Here is a 6,908-nt window from a genome sequence, read left to right as displayed (position 1 = left end):
CCAGCTTCTTGTTTTCACACGACCCGTTTTACAGATTTATGAGAATCACTCTGAGTAATTAAGTCTGGTTTTACTCTGATTAGATGATTTAATAAACATCTTGCACACAGAAGAGCTGCACAGTTATTTCATGCTTGATTCATTTCTCGACTAGTTTCTTTACTGTTAAGTCCAAAAAGTGTAAAAAAAAAAAAATAGAAATCCTCAGAGCCCAAAGTGACGTTCTCCAATAAAATGCTCAGTCTGTTTACTGAGATACGAAACAACAGCAGTAAATTTTCACATTTGAGAAAGGAACCAGAGAAAATTTAACATTCATGATGAAGAAATGTCTCAAACTATCAACTGTTGATGGAAATTAGTCCAATCAATCATTTCTCTTATTCACAGTTTACATTGTTTTTGAAGGGCTGAAGAATTAAACTGAATATTATGCTGTATCGCTTCGCCTTACTCACTTATTTCATTTCAATTTTGAAAGAAAAATCCTCATTAATGCAGTTTGCACACGCGAGTGTCTGATTATCTGACACCAGGCGGAAATTAAGTGTGAAAGTTCCTCATTCTTAACCTCAAAAACAGTTTCAGGTCAGTTGACCTGACACAAGCTTTTTCCTCGGCTTTCAACTGTACCACATGCTCTTCTTTGCTCAGCACTTTTTAATTTATAGCACCGTTCAGACTTCTCAACCATCAACAGCTCATTCTTGACTGTTAGGACAGTTTAACAAACCCAACTGAGACGTCACTGAGCTCCCCTCCCCTGCTGCTGCAGCCTTACCTGGTCTGTACGACCAGCAGGTGACTCATGCTAGCTAATGTTAGCGAACTTAAGCTAGCTTGCTGACCTCATGTCTGTTCTCTAGCTGTGCTAATGTTACACCATGTGTTAGCATTGACTGTCATCCACCAGCACCACAACACTGGTCTACTGTTTAATGCTAAAATGTGTGCAGCAGCTTTATTTCCTCATAAAAATTAGCTTATCCACGGCTTGTTTTTTGAGTTTGGAACAAAATAACAAGAGAGGGTTTGAGAATTTGGCTGATGTGAAGAAATACTGCCAAAAATGAAAAAACTGTGAGTTTATGTCTGCATGTTTCCTGTTCATCTGCCAGTTATTTTCTCCATCAATCATTTTGGCCATGAAACATCAGAAAGCGGTGAAATTAGTTTTTTCCTTGAGCTCAAAGTGGTGTCATCAGATGTCTTTTTTGTCCAACCTGCAGCCCCAAACCCAAATATATTTAGTTTGTCATAACATAAGACAAAGAAAAGCAGAAAAGTCTCACATTTGAGAACCTGAAAGCATCAAATATTTGAGATTTTTGCTTGACAAATGAAAGAATTGAACCAATCAGTTATCAGACTAACCACTGCAGCGCTAGTCTTTAGCAGAGGGCTGTAGGGAGGTGAGACGGGTTGACAGATGATACCCGAGGAGAGGATGGAGGCTGAAGGTGGCTGAGCCTCTGCACACAGACCAGGAGGAGGAAGAGGAAATGGAACAGTGGCAGAGGACTGGCGCCACCAGAGGAAGAGGCTCTCTTTCCGTGCCTGAAATAAAGATCTCACCCAGACTCTTCCGGCCTTGTTCCATTTTAATCCCTCGACTCTTGCCACTTCCCTCTTAACCCTGAACCGTTACCTCTGGAGCGCCGTTTGAAGTTTCCTCCTCATCGGAGCACAAATAGGAGCATCAGCAGAGGTGGGAACGCTGACATGCTTTGGTGCGGTTTGCAGGGACTTTGCTCCCACTAAGAAAGACAAACTGCTTTCACCAACAGTCTCAACTAAAAGGCAACTTTTCATGAACTTACACTAAAAGCATTATCTGCGCAGTGGATTTTAGACGGAGCATTAGTCATGACCAAACTTTGAACCTCAGCTTTTCAGCCAAAAATGGCAGTTTGAACATCTTCGATTCTGTGACTGATTGTGTGATAAGACCACGAGCTCCAGAACGGCTACTAAATGGACCTTGTGGTGTGGTGTTTGCTCAATAAAAGTCCTGTTTTGGATTAAAAAAAAACAAAATTTCAATTTCTTTCATTTTTGTTCAGTTTTTTTGGGGTCCTTTATTACCATGTAACACATGATGATACACAGGAACCATTCTTCACTATCAGGACTTTAACTTCCACTGCTGAAACATTTACTTGCAATCAACTTTCTGGAGGACTTCTCTGACAAAAAAGACTGAATTTGTACTATTTTTCTCTACTGGTTCACTAGTTGCACAAACTCTTATCAGCTAAAACATTTTCCACAGGGTGGGAGTAGAGGGAAGTTTTCCTCGGCAGTCTCACACTTTACCTCAGGTGCAGGGTTTGGACTCGGTCAGGCAATGCTTAAACAATTATCTGGCTCCCTGTAATCTTTACTTCTGCAGCCCCTCAGCTCAGCGTGGGTTTATCAGGCCATTTAGACCCGACAAAGGAACACAAGAGGCTGGAGTGTTGCAAAAGTAACGCTCGCTGGGTGCAAACGGAGAACAAAATCTCAGCCGTCTGGAGGAAAACATCAAAATTCTGCCTATGTTTGGACATGAGACCGCAGCACTGGTGCGGGACAAGCCACCCATTCCTGTAAACTTCACTGGGAAGTGAACGCCGGTGCTTTGTGCACCCAGAGAGGGGCCATGCTGACCCCATTACACCAGCAGATATCTTAAATGTTTGCACATGTGGACTGTGATGCTGTATGCAGCCGTTGAGCTGCTTAGCAGGCCCCCAAAAGCCCTCAGGGACCTTCTTTTTCTTCTCTTTTCTCCCTCCTCCTCCTCCTCCCCTCTCTCGCGCTCCATCATTATCGCCCACATGCTTTTCCAGAGACATCCTGAGTGAAACAGCTCGACGTCCTCGATGGCTATCACATGTTCCTGCTGAGGAGGGAGGCAGCAGGGGAAAGACATCTTGAGGAGAGTGGAGCAGGGTGTACTAAGCCGAGGTTATTTTCTTTGTGCTTCCTCCCGTTAAAGACTCCACTAAGAGTTTTGTGCATCACACTGCAGACGTTCCTCAAACATTAGAAACTACAGGCCTCCTCGTGAAGTCTTTGGTGACGTCCGATCTCCCTCTAAAGATTCTGTGTTTGTTTTAAAAAACCTGTTTAGGGACTTCATATGTGGCTTCAAAGTATCTGCTGAATGTTTGAGTCTGTTCTTGTTCAAACATACTTTCAATAAACCATTTTAGGTTCTGAATAATGCCCCCAAAAATGCACTTAACCATATTTAAAACAGCTATCTCAGATTGGCTTTGCTGCATGAATTGAATGTGAAAAGGCTAAATTTGGGTTGACGTGACATTCATGTTCTCCTGAGGATGAATCCTGCAGACTTTTTAGTGCTAGCTGGAAAATGCTAGCATGCTAAGAAACTAAGCTAAGACGCTGCACATGGTAAACATTATACCTGCTGAACATCACCATGTTAGCATGCTGACAGTAGCATTCAGCATTTAGCATCAGGGTGTCTAAGCACAGCCTCATGGGGGGGTAGCATGAGTGTAAATTCCTTTTGTTTCTGATTTCTTACATTTTTATGTTTTTATCATCAGTGTCCATTCGCGGAAATCCTTTGATGCATTTGTTCTTTTTAATGACTTGAAGTTCGCTTTGATGCACTGATAGAAAACACGTCTAAAATGAGAAGAATGAAGGCAAACGATGACGCACGCTGCAGAAAAGCTGCGCCTCGTTACAGAAAGGAAACGCATGGGCCTTATTTGTTTTACAGTAGATATTTACAGGAAGTAGCTTCAGTGTGAGAGTAAAATCAAGCAGCAGACTCGCTTTTGGTTTCACTGTTTTCTCTCATTTTATTGGAGGCGGAAGGTAAGACACACATTTCACTTTAGTTTTCTCACAGACCTGGCCACCCTTCAGTATCTACAAAGTACTTCCTGTTCCTTCTCGAAAGCAAGAGCTACATCCATCGTACATGTTAGAAACAGTTATTTAAAAAAAAAACAAAACAAAATGGAAATAAAAATGTACAACATACACTTGATATATATAATATAATTTTTGCTCTTTTTTTTACAGAGGTAAAAATACTAAGCGTAAAAAATGGGTCTAATTTATTACAGGGAGTCGTTTCTTTAATTTTTCAATTTAAATACACAAGGAGATAAAGAGGATGCGTTCAGGCACTTGTAAATGGCTCTGACATGTGAGAACACACTCAAACACCAGACGAGACGGAGAAAAAAAAGACTTAACGCTCACACACACACACACGCTGACACACACACACACTGTCCAATCTGATTGGCCCTGTCCCTGATGCATCCCATCATCGAAGGATCTGATTCTACTGGATAGGTCTTACTGCTTGATAGCATATTCAGCTGATCCCAGTGGCTTCGGATCAAGGAGCAGGAGAGGGGAAAGGGATGTGGGTTAAAAACACACACACACACACACACACACACACACACACACACACACACACACACACACACACACACACCAAGGACGCACTGGTACAGGACAGGATGTATGAAACAGACACAACCAGGGAAGGAAAAAGGACATCCTCAGGCATTCTGCATTTCAACTACAGTAAGTGACATTTCCTTGGCAAAACAATCAGGGATGGATGTTTGTTTCCAGGATTTCAGCTGTTTTTCGGACTCCCGTTCTTTTCCAATGGGACCTCGCTGATGTCCTGCTTCTCTTTCGTATTTTTAAAAGCTTATTGTGTTCCCAGTCACATCCCCAATGCTGCCGCCGACCGGGCTGAGACAAAGCGTAAAGCACCCAGACGGTTTACCGGTTTAGTGTTGCGCTGTCGGTGCGAGACTGGCTGGCTGAAGTGTCACTCAGACGGCGGCGTTTTTGTTTTCTTCCACAGCCTGAGTGTGTACGCACACCCACCGTGACCCTGAATGACCAGACTTCAACTGTTTCTACCTTATTTCAGTCGAGCCCAACGTCTGACTCTTCGTGGGCACGACGGTGTGCCAAATCTGGCGTGGAGGCAACAAAAGCGCGGTGGGACAGAAGGACAGCGTACGAGAGTCACATGTAACTGGGCTCGGCGAGACGTCTTGCATGTTAATCTCCCATTTACACAAAATAATCTGGCCTTAAAGGAACAGTTTGATACTTTGGGAAATACTCGCGTGATGAGAGCCAAAGGTAAAATAAAAGAAAGCAAAGAAACAGGCGGAGATTCCAGGAAGTCGCTGGGAGGCCATGAAATGGTTCATCCTGTAACCTGCATGAAACCACAGCTTATTGTTTTTACACTTCGGGTTTTGAACAGATTAAAGGACAATATACTGTTTCAGTGAGTGAGCTTTAGAGGTGCTGATGGGTGCCTTTTGTTTCCTTTAGACGGAGCCTAGCAAGATTTCCCTGCTTCCAATGTTCATGCTAAGCCAAGCTAAGTGCCTCCGGGCTCCGGGTTGGCATATCTAACACACATAACTCGTATCTCTTAGCGAAATATTTCCCAAAGTGTCCCGTTAATCCCTTTACAACTCAATGACGACGTGTAGGCCTTTCTTTTTTAATATATATGCGTTGCTGTAGTGACTTTGTACATGTCAAAAAGTCTTTAGCAGAAAAAGGTTTTATACTAATTTTCACCAGAAATTAGATTTTAAAACGTACATTGCTGCGGAGAAATACGAGGTTTTAAATCATTTTGAAACACAATTCTTAACTAATTTCATTCAAATCACCAGTTCTGAATTTGCTGTTCCACATTTGTGACTGGTGGGCTCCACTGGCGCTTAAAGAGGGGAGCTGATTGTACATCGCAAGCACACTTGATGAGAACCTTTTTAAGAGTTGCTTTTCGTTACAAAAATAGTTTCCACTAAGTTTAAAAGAGTCATGGAGAGGCTGATTGCTTGGAGCTGTAACCACGCTCACGCTTTTCATTCGAGCAGACATCTTCGGAGGGATGGGGGTGACGCTCGGAGCGACGCTCCACATTTTAAGGCATAACGGGCACCGACTTGGACGGCATCTCTGATTGATTTTTCAGTTCTTCACGTGACACTGCTGAGTGAGCTTCTGCAGAAAGCGAGGAAATCAGAGCCTTAAATCTCACACACGCTTCGAGTGCATGTTGAGTGAAACAAGCCAAAAAACTGACTGGAGTTCTTAGACTGGATGGATTCCTGGTTTAGGCGAGAGTTCAGGCACTGTTTGAAATAACGTGAAAGGAGCAGGGAGACGGACGCTCGAGTGTCGAAGCGTGACGTGAAGCACCGCCTCATTGCGTGGGTAAATCACAACCCAGCATCCTTTTGCTGGTAGATCAATTCAGTGAGAAAATAAATAGGATAAAAACACGAATCTTTGGGCTATTAGAAGATTAAGATGAGTACCACGTTTGTTTCAGTGAACAAAGATGTCGAAGGTGGAGAGCTATGTAGACTATATACATGAGCTTTACTATAAGCTGCAGTACAGACAACAGAAGGCCTCTGTGCACGCTGTAAGCATGCACATGTACTATCCACACACACACACACACATATACACACACACACACACACACACACACACACACACTCGCACACACACGCAAAGAGGTGTAGTGTCTGATTTCTCTTGTAGCTGGAGTTGAGCGGGCCTGATATTGGAATAGAATATAAACAAAATGGCCACGCGTACATCAAAAGAGAGAGAAAGAAAACCAGAACAAAGAAACAATTCAAGTTCTTTGACGCCGAGTCAGTGTACAAAGTATAAAGTACCTGCATATGTGATACATGACATATAGGTCAGCTATAAAAAAAAAAAGGCCCCCTGAAAAAGAGTGCTCTCTCACTAGAAACAGAGCATGAAATGGCCACGCGGAGAGCTGAGAGAACTGTCTGCCGTAAGGGGGAGCTTATCTTCCCAGGCCGTTCAGAAAATGCACCAACTGTTTTTTTTTTTTTTTT

Source organism: Chaetodon auriga, chromosome 11 (assembly GCF_051107435.1).
Source record: "Chaetodon auriga isolate fChaAug3 chromosome 11, fChaAug3.hap1, whole genome shotgun sequence".
Lineage (NCBI taxonomy): Eukaryota > Metazoa > Chordata > Actinopteri > Chaetodontiformes > Chaetodontidae > Chaetodon > Chaetodon auriga.
Note: the sequence above shows the minus strand (reverse complement) of the source record.